This window comes from Pleurodeles waltl, chromosome 4_2 (assembly GCF_031143425.1).
Source record: "Pleurodeles waltl isolate 20211129_DDA chromosome 4_2, aPleWal1.hap1.20221129, whole genome shotgun sequence".
NCBI lineage: Eukaryota > Metazoa > Chordata > Amphibia > Caudata > Salamandridae > Pleurodeles > Pleurodeles waltl.
The window spans coordinates 516,290,082-516,312,741 of record NC_090443.1 but is presented as its reverse complement, the minus strand read 5'-3'; the positions used below and the strand labels follow the sequence as shown (position 1 = coordinate 516,312,741).

The following is a 22,660-nucleotide window of genomic DNA, read 5'->3' as shown; positions in this document are numbered from 1 at the left end:
ATGGATTCTGCAGGGAGGGGGGGGTGTCACCTCAGCTCTGGACACATTAGGGGTGGTCACACCTCCCTGTTTTTGCTACTTTTCCCACCGAACTAGCTGCCAAAAGTGGGGCTTTGTCCAGGCGGTGGGCATCTCCACTAGCTAAAGTGCCCTGGGGCACTGTAGCCAAAGGCTTGAGCCTTTGATGGTCACCGCCAGGTAATACAGTTCCTGCAGGGGGAGGCGTGAAGCACCTCCACCCAGGACAGACTTTGTTTCTGACCACAGAGTGCACAAAAGCACTCACCCCATGTGGTCAGAAAGTAGCCTGGAAGTGGCAGGCTGGCACAGACTTGTCAGTCCTACACTAGCAGTTGGGCAACATACAGGGGGCATCTCTAAGATGCCCTCTGTGTGCATTTTTCAATACATCCTACATTGGCATCGGTGTGGGTTTATTGTGCTGAGAAGCTTGATACCAAATGTAAGGAAATGCCTCCTTGGCATGGTTACCCCCTGACTTTTTGCCTTTGCTGATGCTATGAATTGAAAGTGTGCTGAGGCCTGCTAACCAGGCCCCAGCACCAGTGTTCTTTCCCTAACCTGTACTTTTGTATCCACAATTGGCACAGCCTGGCATCCAGGTAAGTCCCTTGTAACTGGTACCTCTGGTACCAAGGGCCCTGATGCCAGGAAAGGTCTCTAAGGGCTGCAGCATGACTTATGCCACCCTGGAGACCCCTCACTCAGCACAGACACACTGCTTGCCAGCTTGTGTGTGCTGGTGAGAACAAAATGAGTAAGTCGACATGGCACTCCCCTCAGGGTGCCATGCCAGCCTCTCACTGCCTATGCAAGTATAGATAAGTCACCCCTCTAGCAGGCCTTACAGCCCTAAGGCAGGGTGCACTATACCATAGGTGAGGGCAGCAGTGCATGAGCACTGTGCCCCTACAGTGTCTAAGCCAAACCTTAGACATTGTAAGTGCAGGCTAGCCATAAGAGTATATGGTCTGGGAGTTTGTCAAACACGAACTCCACAGCACTATAATGGCTACACTGAAAACTGAGAAGTTTGGTATCGAACTTCTCAGCACAATAAATGCACACTGATGCCAGTGTACATTTTATTGTGAAACACACCCCAGAGGGCACCTTAGAGGTGCCCCCTGAAACTGTATCCAACTATCTGTGTAGGCTGACTGGTTCCAGCAGCCTGCCACACTAGAGACATGTTGCTGGCCCCATGGGGAGAGTGCCTTTGTCACTCTGAGGCCAGTAACAAAGCCTGCACTGGATGGAGATGCTAACACCTCCCCCATGCAGGAGCTGTAACACCTGGCGGTGAGCCTCAAAGGCTCACCCCTTTGTTCCAGCACCGCAGGACACTCCAGCTAGAGGAGTTGCCCGCCCACCCCGGCCACGGCCCCCACTTTTGGCGGCAAGGCCGGATGAAATAATGAGAATAACAAGGAGTCGTCACTGGCCAGTCAGGACAGCCCCTAAGGTGTCCTGAGCTGAAGTGACTCTAACTTTTAGAAATCCTCCACCTTGCAGATGGAGGATTCCCCAATAGGATTAGGGATGTGACCCCCTCCCCTTGGGAGGAGGCACAAAGAAGGTGTACCCACCCTCGGGGTTAGTAGCCATTGGCTACTAACCCCCCAGACCTAAACACGCCCTTAAATTTAGTATTTAACGGCTTCCCTGAACTTAAAGATTTAGATTCCTGCAACTTACAAGAAGAAGAGGACTGCTGAGCTGAAAGACCCCTGCAGAGGAAGAAAAGAAGACACCAACTGCTTTGGCCCCAGACCTACCAGCCTGTCTCCTGCCTTCCAAAGAAACCTGCTCCAGCGACGCTTTCCCAAGGACCAGCGACCTCTGAATCCTCAGAGGACTGCCCTGCTTCAAGAAAGACTAGAAACTCCAGAGGACAGCGGCACTGCTCCAAAAGAACTGCAACTTTGTTACAGAGGAGCAGATTTAAAGACCCCTGCAAATCCCCGCAAGAAGCGTGAGACTTGCAACACTGCACCCGGCGACCCCGACTCGACTGGTGGAGAACCAACACCTCAGGGAGGACCCTCCGGCGACTCCGAGACCGTGAGTAACCAAAGTTGTCCCCCCTGAGCCCCCACAGCGACGCCTGCAGAGGGAATCCCGAGGCTCCCCCTGACCGCGACTGCCTGAACCTAAAGTCCTGACGGCTGGAAAGACCCTGCACCCGCAGTCCCCAGCACCTGAAGGAACGGAACTTCTGTGCAGGAGTGACCCCCAGGAGGCCGTCTCCCTTGCCCAGGTGGTGGCTACCCCGAGGAGCCCCCCCCTTGCCTGCCTGCACCGCTGAAGAGACCCCTTGGTCTCCCATTGAAACCTACAGAGAACCCGACGCTTGTTTACACACTGCACCCGGCCGCCCCCGCGCTGCTGAGGGTGTACTTTTTGTGCTGACTTGTGTCCCCCCCGGTGCCCTACAAAACCCCCCTGGTCTGCCCTCCGAAGACGCGGGTACTTACCTGCTGGCAGACTGGAACCGGGGCACCCCCTTCTCTCCATTGAAGCCTACGTGTTTTGGGCACCTCTTTGACCTCTGCACCTTACTGGCCCTGAGCTGCTGGTGTGGTAACTTTGGGGTTGCTCTGAACCCCCAACGGTGGGCTACCTTGGACCCAAACCTGAGACTTGTAAGTGATTTACTTACCTGCTAAAACTAACAATAACTTACCTCCCCCAGGAACTGTGAAAATTGCACTGTGTCCACTTTTAAAACAGCTATTTGTTTTATGTGAAAAGTATATATGCTACTGTAATTATTCAAAGTTCCTAAAGTACTTACCTGCAATACCTTTCTAATGAGATATTACATGTAGAATGTGAACCTGTGGTTCTTAAAATAAACTAAGAAAATATATTTTTCTATAACAAAACCTATTGGCTGGATTTGTCTCTGAGTGTGTGTTCCTCATTTATTGCCTGTGTGTATGTACAACAAATGCTTAACACTACTCCTTTGATAAGCCTACTGCTCGACCACACTACCACAAAATAGAGCATTAGTATTCTCTTTTTGCCACTATCTTACCTCTAAGGGGAACCCTTGGACTCTGTGCATGCTATTCCTTACTTTGAAATAGCACATACAGAGCCAACTTCCTACACCAAACTTCCCAGTATTCAGTGAAGCCATTACGGTGCTTTGGAGTTCGTAATGACAAACTCCCAGACCATAAACTTAATATGGCTACACTGCACTTACAATGTCTAAAAATGGACTTTCACTGTAGGACCATATTGCTCATGCAGCTATGCCCTCACCTGTGGTATAGTGCACTCTGCCTTAGGGCTGTAAGGCCTGCTAGAGGGGTGACTTACCTATGCCACAGGCAGTGGGTTGAGGGCATGGCACTGTGAGGGGAGTGCCATGTCGACCTAGTCATTTTCTCCCCACCAGCACACACAAGCTGCAAGGCAGTGTGCCTGTGCTGACATAAGGGTCCCCCATGGTGGCATGATACATGCTGCAGCCGTTCGAGACCTTCCCTGGCCCACAGGGCTCTTGGTCCCATGGGTACCTTTTACAAGGGACTTAGGTGTGTGCCAGGGCTGTGCAAATTGTGGAAACAAAGGTACAGTTTTAGGGAAAACGCTGGTGCTGAGGACTGGTTAGCAGGGTCCCAGCACACTTTCAAAGTTGGCATAAACACTAGGCAAAAAGTGGGGGGGAGGGGGTAACCATGACAATAGTGGCACTTTCCTACAACTGTGAGCCAAGAATATTTTTAGTTTGCTGTCACAGATCTGAGTGCTTTTCACCCAGAGCAAAGCATTTCTGGTAGCCCATCACTATAGGCAAGTCATTCACATTTCTCACGAAAATGGCTGGCTAGTCGAGGCAAAATATTATTTGAAAGTTGGGGAGCCTGAATCTTTTTTGTATTTACATGATGTGCATTATTCCACTATCTTGTGGTTGGGTCCTCCAGATTTCTCCAGTATCTTGTAGGCCTTCTCTTTTAGATTTTTGTTTGGCTCCATCTGGTGTCCCCTGTGATGTTGTCCTGCTTTCTCCGGAAGCTCACGCCTTCCTTTTCCATCTCCAGATTATTATTTTTTCCGCTGTTGAGTTTGGAAGCCTACCGAAGGATCTTCCACACAGAGAAGAGGTTTGGGAAGAAAGCTCCAGAAGTAGCCAAAACATTCCCCAGAATAGTTACCATCACTGAAAGAAGACATCAAGAGGAAGATTAGGAAAAGAAAGTCGTATTTCGGAAGCACTTCCGAGAATGTCTGTTCAGGGGACTTTCTAAAGGGCCTAGATGGAGAAGAAACCTTTCCAGTTTTGTCATAAATGCCACCACAAGTTTTCACTGAAGGGCAAGCAGCCTGTATGCAACCTCAGTCTTTCCATCAAACATCGGATTGAGAACTGTAACGCCTGCTCAGCCTTCATGTTGAAGATGCTGTGGGTAAAGGAAAGACAGAGACAGGCACATCACAGCATGCAAAGCCAGTTGACAACACCATCCTTGAGGTAGCAAGGCCTCTCTAGTGATGAGGAGGATAATGACGCCAAAGAAGCAGGGGGAAGAGTCTTCAGACACTGAAGTAAAAATCATTGACGTCGAGGAACAGGTGACGAAAAAGAAAATAGACGAGTTAAGCAATCCATCAGTCTTGCAATAATCATCAGAGTCCAGAAGATCAGACTCGAGGACAGCAAAGCGTTCCATAGTATCAAAACACTTGCTGTCCACAGGCATGCCCAAGACAAGGAGCCCCACAGATCCTTAAAGGGTGACTTTAGTAAAGTAAAGACTTAAGAAAAACCCAAGGCATCGAAGGACTTATAGGGGGGGAAAAGACTATTTGATGCCGAAAAAAGATGGTTCAAGAGCAGAATACCAAAGCTCGACAACAGATACATAGATCAAGAGAATCTCTGGCGTACAAAAGGAAGACTCCGATCCTCACCCACGAAGAACGAGTCGCTGAAGGGTTCGGAGTAATAAGAATCTATCAAACCACAATGGCAAAACCTCGAGACAGATGCATCTGAGGAGGGTGTTGAGTTATCCTTAGAGGCCTTTGCTTCCGGGTGGTATTGGAATGTTGTAAGGAAATGCCTCCTTGGCATGGTTACCCCCTGACTTTTTGCCTTTGCTGATGCTATGTTTTGAATTGAAAGTGTGCTGAGGCCTGGTAACCAGGCCCCAGCACCAGTGTTTTTTTCCCTAACCTGTACTTTTGATTCCACAATTGGCACACCCTGGCATCCAGGTAAGTCCCTTGTAACTGGTACACCTGGTACCAAGGGCCCTGATGCCAGGGAAGGTCTCTAAGGGCTGCAGCATATCTTATGCCACCCTGGGGACCCCTCACTCAGCACAGACACTCTGCTTGCCAGCTTGTGTGTGCTGGTGAGAACAAAACGAGTAAGTCGACATGGCACTCCCCTCAGGGTGCCATGCCAACCTCACACTGCCTATGCAGTATAGATAAGTCACCCCTCTAGTAGGCCTTACAACCCTAAGGCAGGGTGCACTATACCATAGGTGAGGGCACCAGTGCATGAGCACTGTGCCCCTACAGTGTTTAAGCCAAACCTTAGACATTGTAAGTGCAGGGTAGCCATAAGAGTATATGGTCTGGGAGTCTGTCAAACACGGACTCCACAGCACCATAATGGCTACACTGAAAACTGGGAAGTTTGGTATCAAACTTCTCAGCACAATAAATGCACACTGATGCCAGTGTACATTTTATTGTGAAATACACCCCAGAGGGCACCTTAGAGGTGCCCCCTGAAACCTTAACCGACTATCTGTGTAGGCTGACTGGTTCCAGCAGCCTGCCACAACCGAGGCATGTTGCTGGCCCCATGGGGAGAGTGCCTTTGTCACTCTGAGGCCAGTAACAAAGCCTGCACTGGGTGGAGATGCTATCACCTCCCCCAGGCAGGAGCTGTAACACCTGGCGGTGAGCCTCAAAGGCTTACCCCCTTTGTTCCAGCACCGCAGGGCACTCCAGCTAGTGGAGTTGCCCGCCCCCTCCGGCCACGGCCCCACTTTTGGCGGCAAGACCGGAGGAGTTAATGAGAATAACAAGGAGTCGTCACTGGCCAGTCAGGACAGCCCCTAAGGTGTCCTGAGCTGAAGTGACTCTAACTTTTAGAAATCCTCCATCTTGCAGATGGAGGATTCCCCAATAGGATTAGGGATGTGACCCCCTCCCCTTGGGAGGAAGCACAAAGAGGGTGTACCCACCCTCAGGGCTAGTAGCCATTGGCTACTAACCCCCCAGACCTAAACACACCCTTAAATTTAGTATTTAAGGGCTTCCCTGAACCTAAGAATTTAGATTCCTGAAACCTACAAGAAGAAGACTGCTGAGCTGAAAAACCCCTGCAGAGGAAGAACAGAAGACACCAACTGCTTTGGCCCCAGTCCTACCGGCCTGTCTCCTGCCTTCCAAAGAAACCTGCTCCAGCGACGCTTTCCAAAGGACCAGCGACCCCTGAATCCTCAGAGGACTGCCCTGCTTGAAGAAAAACAAGGAACTCCTGAGGACAGCGGCCCTGCTCCAAAAGAACTGCAACTTTGTTTCAAAGGAGCAGATTTAAAGACCCCTGCAACTCCCCGCAAGAAGCGTGAGACTTGCAACACTGCACCCGGCGACCCCGACTCGACTGGTGGAGAACCAACACCTCAGGGAGGACTCTCCGGCGACTCCGAGACCGTGAGTAACCTAAGTTGTCCCCCCTGAGCCCCCACAGCGACGCCTGCAGAGGGAATCCCCAGGCTCCCCCTGACCGCGACTGCCTGATCCTAAAGTCCCGACGGCTGGAAAAGACCCTGCACCCGCAGCCCCCAGCACCTGAAGGAGCGGAACTTCTGTGCAGGAGTGACCCCCAGGAGGCCCTCTCCCTTGCCCAGGTGGTGGCTACCCCGAGGAGCCCCCCCCTTGCCTGCCTGCACCGCTGAAGAGATCCCTTGGTCTCTCATTGAAAACCATTGAAAACCCGACGCGTGTTTGCACACTGCACCCGGCTGCCCCCGCGCTGCTGAGGGTGTACTTTTTGTGCTGACTTGTGTCCCCCCCCCCCCCCCCCCCCCCCCCGGTGCCCTACAAAACCCCCCCGGTCTGCCCTCCGAAGACGCGGGTACTTACCTGCTGGCAGACTGGAACCGGGGCACCCCCTCCTCTCCATTGAAGCCTATGTGTTTTGGGCACCTCTTTGACCTCTGCACCTGACCGGCCCTGAGCTGCTGGTGTGGTAACTTTGGGGTTGCTCTGAACCCCCAACGGTGGGCTACCTTGGACCCAAACCTGAGACTTGTAAGGGATTTACTTACCTGCTAAAACTAACAATAACTTACCTCCCCCAGGAACTGTGAAAATTGCACTGTCCACTTTTAAAACAGCTATTTGTGCTTTATGTGAAAAGTATATATGCTATTGTAATTATTCAAAGTTCTAAAAGTACTTACCTGCAATACCTTTCAAATGAGATATTACATGTAGAATTTGAACCTGTGGTTCTTAAAATAAACTAAGAAAAGATATTTTTCTATAACAAAACCTATTGGCCTGGATTTGTCTCTGAGTGTGTGTTCCTCATTTATTGCCTGTGTATGTACAACAAATGCTTAACACTACTCCTTTGATAAGCCTACTGCTCGACCACACTACCACAAAATAGAGCATTAGAATTATCTATTTTTGCCACTATCCTACCTCTAAGGGGAACCCTTGGACTCTGTGCATACTATTCCTTACTTTGAAATAGTGCATACAGAGCCAACGTCCTACAAATGTATAATCAGGTCATCAAGCACGCAGCTGACAAATTTGTTTTACAGTTGGAAGAGTACATGCCACAATTATGTTTCCTGCTTGAAACTTTATTGCCCAGTGAGGCAAGGAGTCACTTTCTACCTATGGTCCCTAGTAGCCTCGACCTGGATAAGGTGTGTAAGGAGATGCCTCCTTGGCATGGTTACCCCCTGACTTTTTGCCTTTGCTGAGGCTAAGTTTTGATTTGAAAGTGTGCTGAGGCCTGCTAACCAGGCCCCAGCACCAGTGTTCTTTCCCTAACCTGTACTTTTGTTTCCACAATTGGCACACCCTGGCATCCAGGTAAGTCCCTTGTAACTGGTACCCCCTGGTACCAAGGGCCCTGATGCCAGGGAAGGTCTCTAAGGGCTGCAGCATGTCTTATGCCACCCTGGGGACCCCTCACTCAGTACAGACACTGCTTGCCAGCTTGTGCGTGCTAGTGAGGACAAAATGACTAAGTCGACATGACACTCCCCTCAGGGTGCCATGCCAACCTCACACTGCCTATGAAGTATATATGTCACCCCTCTAGCAGGCCTTACAGCCCTAAGGCAGGGTGCACTATACCATAGGTGAGGGCACCAGTACATGAGCACTGTGCCCCTACAGTGTCTAAGCAAAACCTTAGACATTGTAAGTGCAGGGTAGCCATAAGAGTATATGGTCTGGGAGTCTGTCATGCACGAACTCCACAGCACCATAATGGCTACACTGAAAACTGTGAAGTTTGGTATCAAACTTCTCAGCACAATAAATGCACACTGATGCCAGTGTACATTTTATTGTAATATAGACCCCAGAGGGCACCTTAGAGGTGCCCCCTGAAACCTTAACAGACTTATCCGTGTAGGCTGACTAGTTCTAGCAGCCTGCCACACACCAGACATGTTGCTGGCCACATGGGCAGGGTGCCTTTGTCACTCTGTGGCTAGTAACAAAGCCTGTACTGGGTGGAGATGCTTATCACCTCCCCATGCAGGAACTGTAACACCTGGCGGTGAGCCTCAAAGGCTCACCCCCTTTGTTACAGCACCCCAGGGCACTCCAGCTAGTGGAGTTGCCCGGCCCCTCCGGCCACAGCCCCACTTTTGGCGGCAAGGCCGGAGGAGATAATGAGAAAAACAAGGAGTCACCACTGGCCAGTCAGGACAGCCCATAAGGTGTCCTGAGCTGAGGTGACTCTAACTTTTAGAAATCCTCCATCTTGCCGATGGAGGATTCCCCCAATAGGATTAGGGATGTGCCCCCCTCCCCTCAGGGAGGAGGCACAAAGAGGGTGTACCCACCCTCAGGGCCAGTAGCCATTGGCTACTAACCCCCCAGACCTAAACACGCCCTTAAATTTAGTATTTAAGGGCTCCCCAGAACCTAGGAACTCAGATTCCTGCAACCTAAGAAGAGGACTGCTAAGCTGAAAAACCCTGCAGAGAAGACGGAGACACCAACTGCTTTGGCCGCAGGTCTACTGGCCTGTCTCCCCACTTCTAAAGACACTGCTCCAGCGACGCTCTCCCCAGGGACCAGCGACCTCTGAAGCCTCAGAGGACTGCCCTGCATCTAGAAGGACCAAGAACTCCCGAGGACAGCGGCTCTGTTCACCCAAGACTGCGACTTTGCTACAAAGAAGCAACTTTGAAACAACTTGCGTTTCCCGCCGGAAGCGTGAGACTTGACACTCTGCACCCGACGCCCCCGGTGCGACTTGTGGAGAACAATCACTTCAGGGAGGACTCCCCTGCGACTGCGAGACCGTGAGTAGCCAGAGTTGCCCCCCTGAGCCCCCACAGCGACGCCTGCAGAGGGAATCCCGAGGCTCCCCCTGACAGCGACTGCCTGCTTCCAAGATCCGACGCCTGGTAAAGACTCTGCATCCACAGCCCCCAGGGCCTGAAGGATCCGACCTCCAGTGCAGGAGTGACCCCCAGGTGGCCCTCTCCCTTGCCCAGGTGGATCGCTGAAGAGACCCCTTGGTCTCCCATTTATTTCAGTTACAAACCCGACGCTTGTTTGCACACTGCACCCGGCCGCCCCCGTGCTGCTGAGGGTGTACTTTCTGAGTGGACTTGTGTCCCCCTCGGTGCCCTACAAAACCCCCCTGGTCTGCCCTCCGTAGACGCGAGTACTTACCTGCTGGCAGACTGGAACCGGGGCACCCCCTTCTCCATTGAAGCCTATGCGTTTTGGGCACCACTTTGACCTCTGCACCTGACCCTCCCTGAGCTGCTTGTGTGGTAACTTTGGGGTTGCTCTGAACCCCCAACGGTGGGCTACTTTGGACCCAAACTTGAACCCCGTAGGTGGTTTACTTACCTGCAAAAACTAAAACTCTTACTCCCCCAGGAACTGTTGAAAATTGCACTGTCTAGTTTTAAAATAGCTATATGTGATTTATATGAAAACTGTATATGCTATTTTGAGAATTCAAAGTTCCTAAAGTACCTACCTGCAATACCTTTCATTTGAAGTATTACATGTAAATCTTGAACCTGTGGTTCTTAAAATAAACTAAGAAAATATATTTTTCTATACAAAAACCTATTGACCTGGAATTGTCCGAGTGTGTGTTCCTCATTTATTGCTTGTGTATATACAACAAATGCTTAACATTACTCCTTTGATAAGCCTACTGCTCGACCACACTACCACAAAATAGAGCATTAGAATTATCTCTTTTTGCCACTATCTTACCTCTAAGGGGAACCCTTGGACTCTGTGCATGCTATTTCTTTCTTTGAAATAGTACATACAAAGCCAACTTCCTACAAGGTGCCATTCAAGGAGGCAGCCACTTGCATAGCTGTTACTCCTAGGGCTGAAAAAAATACAGCTAATTCTCAAAGGCCCCAGCATACATCGAAGGTACTGTCCCAGTGGATTTGATTATCACATCCACATCCAGGAAAAGGGCCAACGTTCCCTCAATCTCTGCCCCACCACCCGTGAAACAGACACGCACACCAGCACTGGAAGGATATGGGAGAACTCATGGAACTCCTCGGTAAGCAGTACTGAAAGAGGGGACAGTAACAAGTAAAAGTAGCAAGAACATCGCCAACACCTGTTTAAAATTGGCATTGGAGGCGGCAGACACATCAAGCTGCCAGATGAGAGTAACACTGAGGCGCCATTAATGGTTACAATTTTCAGGATTTAGGCAGGAAGTTCCTACCAACATCTTAAACACTCCTTCAATGTGAAACAGTTATTTGGATGTTCTGTGAAGGAATGTCTTAATCAGTGGAAAGACAATGAAACAGCAAAGTCAATGGGCATACTACAATTTACGGGGGAATGCAAAGGGATACCTTTGAATCAAGAAAACCTGCCCCCAGAGAAGGTTTCCAGTCTGGAATCTCCCATCAAACATTCCAAGGCAGCAATCTGCAACATCACAAAACTGTCAGTATCAACAGCAGGGGGTGCCAGTCTTTTGAGGAATAGGCAAGGGAAGAGGGCAACAGCACAAAGTAGACTGAACACCCACAAACAAATGGCTATAATACAAGGTTCGATGGCATCTGTCGCTGTAGATACGCATGTTCTGCAATAGCTCGCCATCTGGTGTTGGGCCGGAGTGTTACAAGTTGTTTTTCTTCGAAGAAGTCTTTCGAGTCACGGGACCGAGTGACTCCTCCTTTTGTCTCCATTGCGCATGGGCGTCGACTCTATCCTCGATTGTTTTTTTTCCGTCATTGGGTTCGGACGTGTTCCTGTCGCTCCGAGTTTCGGAACGGAAGGATAGCTAATTTCGGAAGATTTTCGTCGGTATTGTTGCGTTCGGGATCGGCGTACTTACATTCAACACCGCATCAAAGATCGAAGAGCTCCGGTGCCCTTCGGGGTAGTTTTTCGATCCTCCGTCGGGGCCTGGTCGGCCCGACCGCGTGCTGAAGAACGCCGATGGAACGGACCCCGTTTCGTTTCTGCCCCAAATGCCACAATAAATACCCCTACACAGACCAACACTTGGTCTGCAACCTGTGCCTGTCACCTGAGCACAGCGAAGACACCTGCGAGGCCTGTCGTGCGTTCCGGTCCCGAAAAACACTCCGAGACCGTCGAGCCAGAAGACTTCAGATGGCGTCCGCACCGACAGCCCAACGGGAGTTCGAGGAACAGGAAGAGGAAGGTACCTTCTCGATCCAAGACTCAGACTCCGAAGGATTCGACGATACACAAACCGTGAGTAAGACGTCGAAAACCACACAGAGAAACATTTACAAGGCCCAGGGGACGCCACTGCCACCAGGCCATGGCTCGACCCGTAAATTCGGTGACCGACCGTCGGCACCGAAAAAGGCCCAAACAGTGCCGAGATCGTCCGACTCCGGTCGAGACACCGGCACGCAGCCTTCTCGGGACCGAGAAAGTGCTGGAGACAAGCCTCGACACCGTGATGCCGGTGTGGACACGGCTCGACGCCGAGACAGCGGCACCGAAACAGATCGACGCCGAGAGGTTTCGGCCCCGAAAAGAAAAAAAGTCACCTCGGAGCCGAAAAAACACGCAGACAAAGTTTCGATGCCGAAACAAACTGCAAGCGACCCAGCTTCAGGCTCTTATACAGAAGAGCACTCGCTAACCTCCCAAATGCAGAAGCATAGGTTTGAGGAAGAGCTACAGGCAACTGATGTGGACCATACGCAAAAACGTATCTTCATTCAGCAGGGGACAGGAAAAATAAGCACCCTTCCCCCCATTAGGAGAAAGAGGAGGTTGGAGTTCCAGACGGAACAAACACCACAACCAAAAGTGGTGAAAAGAGTTACACCACCACCCTCACCTCCGCCCGTGATTGACGTTTCACCAGCACAAACTCCATCACACTCCCCAGCTCACACCACCATGAGCCAGGGTGACCAAGATCAGGACGCATGGGACCTATACGACGCCCCAGTGTCAGATAACAGTCCGGAGGCATACCCTGCGAAGCCATCTCCACCAGAAGACAGCACCGCGTACTCTCAAGTGGTGGCTAGAGCAGCACAATTTCACCACGTAAGCCTCCACTCAGAACAGGTCGAGGATGATTTCTTATTCAACACACTCTCCTCCACCCACAGCTCATACCAAAGCCTGCCTATGCTCCCTGGTATGCTCCGGCACGCAAAAGACATCTTTAAGGAGCCGGTTAAAAGTAGGGCAATCACACCAAGGGTAGAAAAAAAGTATAAGCCGCCTCCTACGGACCCGGTTTTCATCACTACACAGCTGCCACCAGACTCTGTCGTTGTAGGAGCAGCTAGGAAAAGGGCCAACTCCCACACATCTGGAGATGCACCACCCCCAGATAAAGAAAGCCGCAAGTTTGATGCAGCTGGTAAAAGAGTCGCAGCACAAGCTGCAAACCAGTGGCGCATCGCGAACTCCCAGGCACTACTTGCGCGCTATGACAGAGCCCACTGGGACGAGATGCAACATCTCATTGAACATCTGCCCAAGGACTTACAAAATAGGGCAAAACAAGTGGTTGAGGAGGGACAGGCCATCTCCAACAACCAGATCCGCTCCTCCATGGACGCTGCAGATACAGCTGCACGGACAATTAATACATCTGTAACTATCAGAAGGCATGCATGGCTCCGAACGTCTGGATTTAAACCAGAGATTCAACAAGCAGTTCTCAATATGCCTTTTAATGAAAAAGAACTGTTCGGTCCAGAAGTGGACACAGCGATTGAGAAACTCAAAAAAGATACGGACACTGCCAAAGCCATGGGCGCACTCTACTCCCCGCAGAGCAGAGGGAATTACAGCTCATTCCGTAAAACGCCCTTTCGAGGGGGGTTTCGGGGTCAAAGCACACAAGCCAGCACCTCACAAGCAACACCGTCCAGTTACCAAGGACAGTATAGAGGAGGTTTTCGGGGACAATATAGAGGAGGGCAATTCCCTAGAAATAGAGGAAGATTCCAAAGCCCCAAAACCCCTACTACTAAACAGTGACTCACATGTCACTCACCCCCTCCACACAACACCAGTGGGGGGACGAATAGGTCATTATTACAAAGCATGGGAGAAAATCACTACAGACACTTGGGTTCTAGCAATTATCCAACATGGTTATTGCATAGAATTTCTACAATTCCCTCCAAACATACCACCAAAAGCACAAAATTTAACAACACACCATTCCAATCTCCTGGAGATAGAAGTGCAGGCACTATTGCAAAAGAATGCAATCGAATTAGTGCCAAACACACAAATAAACACAGGAGTTTACTCACTGTACTTTCTGATACCAAAGAAGGACAAAACACTGAGACCAATCCTAGACCTCAGAGTAGTGAACACTTTCATCAAATCAGACCACTTCCACATGGTCACACTACAAGAAGTATTGCCATTGCTAAAGCTGCACGACTACATGGCAACTTTAGACCTCAAGGATGCTTATTTCCATATACCAATACACCCATCGCACAGGAAATACCTAAGGTTTGTATTCAAAGGAATACATTACCAATTCAAGGTACTGCCTTTCGGATTAACAACCGCACCAAGAGTCTTTACCAAATGTCTAGCGGTAGTCGCAGCACACATAAGAAGGCAGCAGATACATGTGTTCCCATATCTAGACGACTGGCTAATCAAGGCCCATTCGTTAATAGAGTGCTCAATTCACACAAATCATATCATACAAACCCTCTTCAAACTAGGGTTCACCGTCAATTTCACAAAATCCAAAATTCTGCCACGCAAGGTACAACAATACCTGGGAGCCATAATAGACACATCAAAAGGAGTAGCCACTCCAAGTCCACAAAGAATTCAAAATTTCAACACCATCATACAACGCATGTATCCAACACAAAAGATACAAGCAAAGATGGTATTACAACTCCTAGGCATGATGTCATCATGCATAGCCATTGTCCCAAACGCAAGACTGCACATGAGGCCCTTACAACAATGCCTAGCATCACAGTGGTCTCAAGCACAGGGTCACCTTCTAGATCTGGTGTTAATAGACCGCCAAACTTACCTCTCGCTTCTGTGGTGGAACAACATAAATTTAAACAAGGGGCGGCCTTTCCAAGACCCAGTGCCACAATACGTAATAACAACAGATGCTTCCATGACAGGGTGGGGAGCACACCTCGATCAACACAGCATACAAGGACAATGGAACGTACATCAAACAAAACTGCATATCAATCACCTAGAACTTCTAGCAGTTTTTCAAGCACTAAAAGCTTTCCAACCAATAATAGTTCACAAATACATTCTCGTCAAAACAGACAACATGACAACAATGTATTATCTAAACAAGCAGGGGGGGACGCACTCCACGCAGTTAAGCCTGCTAGCACAAAAAATTTGGCATTGGGCAATTCACAACCAAATTCGCCTAATTGCACAGTTTATACCAGGGATACAAAATCAACTCGCAGACAATCTCTCTCGAGATCACCAACAGGTCCACGAATGGGAAATTCACCCCCAAATTCTAAACACTTATTTCAAACTCTGGGGAACACCTCAGATAGACTTGTTTGCGACAAGGGAGAACGCAAAATGCCAAAACTTCGCATCCAGATACCCACACAAACAATCCCAAGGCAATGCCCTATGGATGAACTGGTCAGGGATATTTGCTTACGCTTTTCCTCCTCTCCCTCTCCTTCCTTACCTGGTAAACAAACTCAGTCAAAGCAAACTCAAACTCATATTAATAGCACCAACTTGGGCAAGGCAACCCTGGTACACAACACTGCTAGACCTATCAGTGGTACCCTGCATCAAATTGCCCAACAGGCCAGATCTGTTGACACAGCACAACCAAAAGATCAGACACCCAGATCCAGCATCGCTGAATCTAGCAATCTGGCTCCTGAAATCCTAGAATTCGGGCACTTACAACTTACCCAAGAATGTATGGAAGTCATAAAACAAGCAAGAAGGCCATCCACCAGGCACTGCTATGCAAGTAAATGGAAGAGGTTTGTTTGCTACTGCCATATTAATCAAATACAACCGTTACACACAACTCCAGAACAGGTAGTGGGTTACTTGCTTCACTTACAAAAGTCTAACCTAGCTTTCTCTTCCATTAAGATTCACCTTGCAGCAATATCTGCATACCTGCAAACTACCTATTCAACTTCCCTATATAAAATACCAGTCATTAAAGCATTCATGGAGGGCCTTAGGAGAATTATACCACCAAGAACACTACCTGTTCCTTCATGGAACCTAAATGTTGTCCTAACTAGACTTATGGGTCCACCTTTTGAACCCATGCACTCCTGCGACATACAGTTCCTAACCTGGAAGGTGGCATTTCTCATCGCCATTACTTCCCTAAGAAGAGTAAGCGAGATTCAGGCGTTTACTATACAGGAACCTTTTATACAACTACACAAAAATAAAGTCGTCCTAAGGACCAATCCTAAATTTTTTGCCAAAGGTTATTTCACCGTTCCATCTAAATCAAACAGTGGAACTTCCAGTGTTCTTTCCACAGCCAGATACCGTAGCTGAAAGGGCACTACATACATTAGATGTCAAAAGAGCATTAATGTATTACATTGACAGAACAAAAAACATCAGAAAGACTAAACAACTCTTTATTGCATTTCAAAAACCTCACGCAGGAAACCCAATTTCAAAACAAGGTATAGCCAGATGGATAGTTAAATGCATCCAAATCTGCTACCTTAAAGCTAAACGACAGCTGCCCATTACACCAAGGGCACACTCAACCAGAAAGAAAGGTGCTACCATGGCCTTTCTAGGAAACATCCCAATGCAAGAAATATGTAAGGCAGCCACATGGTCTACGCCTCACACATTCACCAAGCACTACTGTGTAGACGTGTTATCCGCACAACAAGCCACAGTAGGTCAAGCCGTATTAAGGACATTATTTCAGACTACTTCCACTCCTACAGGCTGATCCACCGCTTTTGGGGAAATAACTGCTTACTAGTCTATGCAGAACATGCGTATCTACAGCGACAGATGCCATCGAACTGAAAATGTCACTTACCCAGTGTACATCTGTTCGTGGCATCAGTCGCAGTAGATTCGCATGTGCCCACCCGCCTCCCCGGGAGCCTGTAGCAGTTTGGAAGTTACCTTCAATTATTTATATATGTATCATCTCAACCTTAAATAGGTGCATACTTAGTCACTCCATTGCATGGGCACTATTACTACAATTCAACTCCTACCTCACCCTCTGCGGGGAAAAACAATCGAGGATAGAGTCGACGCCCATGCGCAATGGAGACAAAAGGAGGAGTCACTCGGTCCCGTGACTCGAAAGACTTCTTCGAAGAAAAACAACTTGTAACACTCCGGCCCAACACCAGATGGCGAGCTATTGCAGAACATGCGAATCTACTGCGACTGATGCCACGAACAGATGTACACTGGGTAAGTGACATTTTCATTTACTTTCACAAGTTCCATCTGTGAAAGTCTGAGACAAACAATCTACATTTCTACACAAAACACTTGTAGGCGGGATGATAAAAACTTTCTCCAGCTATGGAGAAAGATAATTCAGACAAACTGGTATTAAGCACAACAAAATTCAGTTTGAAAATTGCATAGAAGTAACACATTTTCCATCAGCAAGAGGACCACGAAAAATTTCCATGCCAAGGAGGACACAGCTTGACTCCTCAAGGAGGTAAAAGATTTAATGGACAAGCAGGCAGTCAAACAGGTCCTGAAACAAGAAATCAACAAGGGAAATTGCTCAACATATTTCTTAATCCCAAGGCTGGATGGATCATTTTGTCCAATCCTAGATCTCGGGTTCATCAACACAATTGTAAAAACTAAAGAATTCAAGATGACAACCTTACAAGAAGTCATACCACAGTTACAGCAAGGAGATTACATGTCAACAATCAAAATAAAATGCATACTTGCACATTCCAGTGAACGCAAAGTACAAGAAAACCTATTGTGGTGAACAAAACACATTATCAGTTCACAGTACTGGCATTTGGGCTAAAATCATCACCAAGAGTGTTTGCTAAGTGTCTGGCGGCAGTAGCTGCACACTTAGGAAGGAAGTGAATACATGTAGACCCGTACCTCAACAATTGGTTAGTAAGAGCAAACTCATACATCATGTGGAAACAGGACATTCACAAAGTCATGGAGATACTTCATACACTAGGTTTCTCATAAAATGTACCTCAGTTAGAAGAGGGCATAATCCCTACTGACGGAGATTCACCGCTACGGCATGGGGTGCAAGCTCTGATAGTGAGGACAGTGGTGAAACTGCTTGGGAAGAAGGCATCATGCATCTCTTTAATTTCACATGCTAGACTTCACATGAGACCAATACAGGAATGGCTTCAAAAACAATGGTCACAGGCAGCTGGGAGCCGGGAAGATCTAGTGGTTGTCATGCAGAAGGTCGAACAGGAGATTGTGTGGTGAAACAGAACACACATTACACAAAGAGAGAACTTTTGCAGAACCAACTCCAACAATGATGATAACCACAGACGCCTCTCATATAGGATGGGGAGCTCACATGGGCTCACTCAGAGTATGAGGGATATGGAAGGAACAGGATACAGTGCAACACATCAACGTACTGGAGCAAAAGACAGTCTTCCTAGCACTAAAGGCGTTTCAAAGACAACTTTTGGGGAAAACAATTTTATTTCAAACAGACAATACAACAACAATGTTTTACATAAACAAGGAGGGACTCGGTCACCACACTTATCAAACATAACTCAAGAACTATGGAAATTGGCTACAGAGTGGAAGGTGGAACTGCAGGCAATACATCTTCTGGGAAAAGACAATGTCGAAGCAGACAGACTGAGCAGACAAGCCTCGTGCTCCCACAAATAGGAACTGAACCAGAAGATAATAAATAGAATCCTTCAGAAATGGGGAACACCAACAATAGATCTGTCTGTAACTCCACAGTACACAAAATGCCAAAGCCACACCACCTCTCCTTGGAGAATACTCTATCGATAAACAGGACAGGGACATTGGCATACGCTTATACCCTGATTCCAGTGTTAAACACACTAATCAAACAATGCAAAAGTAGCCGATTACTCTAATCCTAATTGCTCCACAGTGGGCAAGACAAACATGGTTCTCAGTGCTATTGGACCTAGCACAGAATAACTATCCAATGTTACCAAAACAGGACCTGTTATCAATGGAAGGGGGAAGAGTAATTCATCCAGAACCAGAGACTGAGTCTAGCAGCATGTACCCTGAGGACTTAGAATTTGGACATTAGAAGCTGCTGGAAAACAGAATGGCAGTTCTAAGGGAAGCAAAAAGGCCAACTACAAGATAATGTAACATAGGCAGATGGAAAAGATACTCACTATGGTGTATTAAAAAAAAAAAGGAGATTAAAGAGTAAAAAGACAAAACAGTTAAAAAATATTTAACCTACCTTCTAGAAGAAGGACTTGCTTATGCATCTTTAAGGCTTTACCTAGCAGCTACAGTGGCACATTTCACATCACTGATAATAAAGAGGTTCTTGGAGGGAGCAAAGAGAATAGCACCACCAAGAAAGGTGCCAGCGCCCACATGGAATCTAAATGTAATACTTAGCTAATGAAAAAAACCTTCAGATCTTTGCACAAAGCTAATTTACAAATGCTAACCTTAAAGACTGCTTTATTAGTGGCTATCACATCACTGCGCAAAATAAATGAGTTACAGGTGCTTAAAATACAAGAACCCTATTTATTTTCAAATGAACACAGGATTGTCATGAGAACAGACCCACAGTTCTTGTCAAAAGTCAATTCGTAATTTCACATGATTCAAAGTATACAAATTCCAAGTTTTTTCCAAGAACCAAAAACTCATGATGAAAGAGCTTTACATACATTAGATGCAAGGCGTGCTATAATGTACTGCACAGAAAGGACAAATGCAAGCAGAAAGATTCAAAAACTATTTGTATCATTTGCAGATAGTTTCTTGGGAGAACCAGTAACTAAAAACACAATTGCAAGATGGGTTGCGCAAACAATTCAGTTATGCCACACTTGTGCAGGAGAAACTGTAGCACCAAAAACACATTCCACACAAAAGAAAGGAGCAGCCATTGCCTTCCTGGCAAATACACATTTGCGAATAAGTTGCATGGTAGCACAGGGTCATCAGTATACACATTTACAAAACATGATTGTACTGACATGCAGATGAACAAGGAAGATCAAGTAGGACAAATGGTTTCACAGCATCTTTACAGAGGTCGATTCCCGTATTAATCCCAACCACCACAAGGTTAAAAACCACTACAAATTCAATGCACAGCATGTGAATCCAAAAAAGATTCATGTTACAAAATGTATAGTTCCTGACCTGTAGGTATCGTTTTGCAGCTTGAAGAAGTTTATGGATTCACAAGCAGCCCGCCCACCATCTCCAAGAAGGTGGAGTGAAAAAAAAAAAATACAGAACCTGGAGATGCAAACAAAGGTTGGAGCATCTGGAGGAACCAGGACAACATCACAGGTGTCACCAAATGGAGCTGTCATTGAGGCCCACCAACAATCTATCTAAAAGAGAACTACAAGATACTGGAGAATTTTTGACCCAACCACTAGAATGCAGAATAATGCACAGCATGTGAATCCAGAAAATTCCTCTAGCTGTAAAACTACACTTTCAGGTAAACTTATACGTTTCTGGATAACTGTCCACAAAGGTTATCCTTTTGCATAAGATATCATTTATTTGTAGTGATACTGAATACCTTCAAAGAAGTGACATTTTCTCTCTCCGAAATAATGCACCATCTCTCTACCTCGTTTACTAGATGCATTTGAGAGTCCAAAAATGGTAGGTATCTTACTTTTGCTCTGTCCTTTAAGGAAGATTCCCTTAAACCAAATCATTTTTCAGATTGCTTGTGAACTTCGTTTATTTAGTTATCATTTCAACAGTTTCTACTGTGTCCTGAAACACAATCAGGTATGTGTACCTAAATCGAGCTCCAGCAATCAGGTTAGCATCTGCATTGCTGGATCTTTCCTTGTGGAAGCAAGTTATACGCCCTGACTGACTTGGAACTCCTACAAGAATTAAACACTTTGGTAGGGTGTGCAACTGAGTGAATTAGTCCCGCAGTAGACAATGATAAACCTATGAAGGTAAACACTTTTTCCTCATTGCTGGCCAAGGAAAAAACCCACTAGAATGGAGGTGCAAAGAGAAAGTAAAATAAACATAAAGTGCAGAGGACAGCAGAACAGAAAGGGAACATCTGTGCTGCTACAACAGAGGCTTCATATTGTGCCAAAATCCCAATTAGAATAGGATGTCTTCCCCCTTTTGCCTTTGTCGCATTATGAGTTTACCAAGGAGCAGGCTGGAGGTCTTGATTAGTTTGATTCTTATGTCATTCAAAGGCTCATGATGACAAGATGGTGGACAATTTACTACAAATTGTTTGTACTCCACCTTGGTGTAGTGTTGTCTTAGACCTGGTGCTACACTACACTGTTACCATGCTTGTTCAGTATTAAAGATCTTTCAGTCATTCATATGTTGAAGGTGCCAAATATATTTTTAATTATCCAGTAATAAATAACTTCTGTTTGATTCATTCTCAATTTCATATCGTAAGATCATTATCCCCAGTGCATTTCAAAGCTATTGTGGCTCTTCTTCCGGGGTTGCACAAGTGCCCTATTGTGAAAAAAAATAATGAACATTCAGACGCAACACAAAAATAATGAAATACTGCAAATCATGTATACATGCTAATTCATGTCAATGCAGCTTTGTGTAATAACACACCATTTCCTGAAAAATATTGTTTAAATATTTTACACCTGAGTTCATATAAGTTTGTGCTCAGTCTTACATGGACCTGTGTGTTCAAATGTTGTCTTCATCAGATATCCAACAAACTGTCATTCAAAACATGTTGCCAGAGTCTGTCAGAAAGGCATATGTATAGTACCAGGTTGTACCTAAGAGTAACTTAACTACTTGTCCTTGTAACAGTACTCAGTTTCTTACTTTGGGCACTCATATTTAGTATGAAATGCAGAAAGCATGAGCAAGAGATTTTCATGTGTCTTTGTTCAGTATGTGAAATCTGGGTAAACTTGGTGTCACATGGTTTGCAGATTGCAGAACTGCTTCTGTGCAAGTCACGCACTGACAGCATGAGATAGTCCTGATGTGCTACTCTGTTATATCCTCCTTGGTTATACACTTTAGACGTTCAGCCTCTGCTGGCCAAAGGAGCCATAGAGGGGATCCACAGGCAAAGAAGGTGTGTGTTACTCCTGCTGCTTTCTGTTGCCTAGAAAAGATGGAAGACTCAGACCAATTTAGGAACTTCTTGTTATGCACATCTTCCTTTGGAATAGGAAGTTTAAGATGTTAACCCTGGCCCTGGCTCTTTCCTGTAGGAAGATGGCTCTGTATATGCTATTCCAAAATGAGGAATAGTGTGCACAAAGTCCAGAGGGTCCCCAGAGGCTAAAGTAAATAATACTAATGCTCTATTATGTGGTACTGTGGTCGAACAATTAGGCTTATTAGGGTGTAGTCCAAAGCATTTGTTGTACACACACAGTCAAGAAATGAGACCCACACTCTGACTAACTCCAGGCCAATTGGTTTATGTAGCAAACATATATCTTGTTACTTTACTTTTAGATCCAGGAGGTCTTTGTTGCAGGTAAGTAGTTGTCAATAGGTATCAAGCATATGCATCAAGTGTACTTTGTTTGGTTTTTGTAGATAAAACAGTTTACAAGTAACACTTTTCAATTTCAAAAGTTGAAACTGCAATTTTTCATAGGAGTCAATAGAGTACTGATTTTGGGGATGGGGGGTGTATTAGCGCAGTTAACTGGTA

General features: G+C 46.9%; 1 protein-coding gene across 3 annotated transcripts in view; it reads left to right on the top strand.

Moving 5' to 3' along the window:
* PRRC2C (proline rich coiled-coil 2C) overlaps positions 1 to 22,660 on the top strand; it is a 1,097,702-nt gene that overhangs the window by 1,035,850 nt on the left and 39,192 nt on the right. The window lies entirely within an intron of this gene.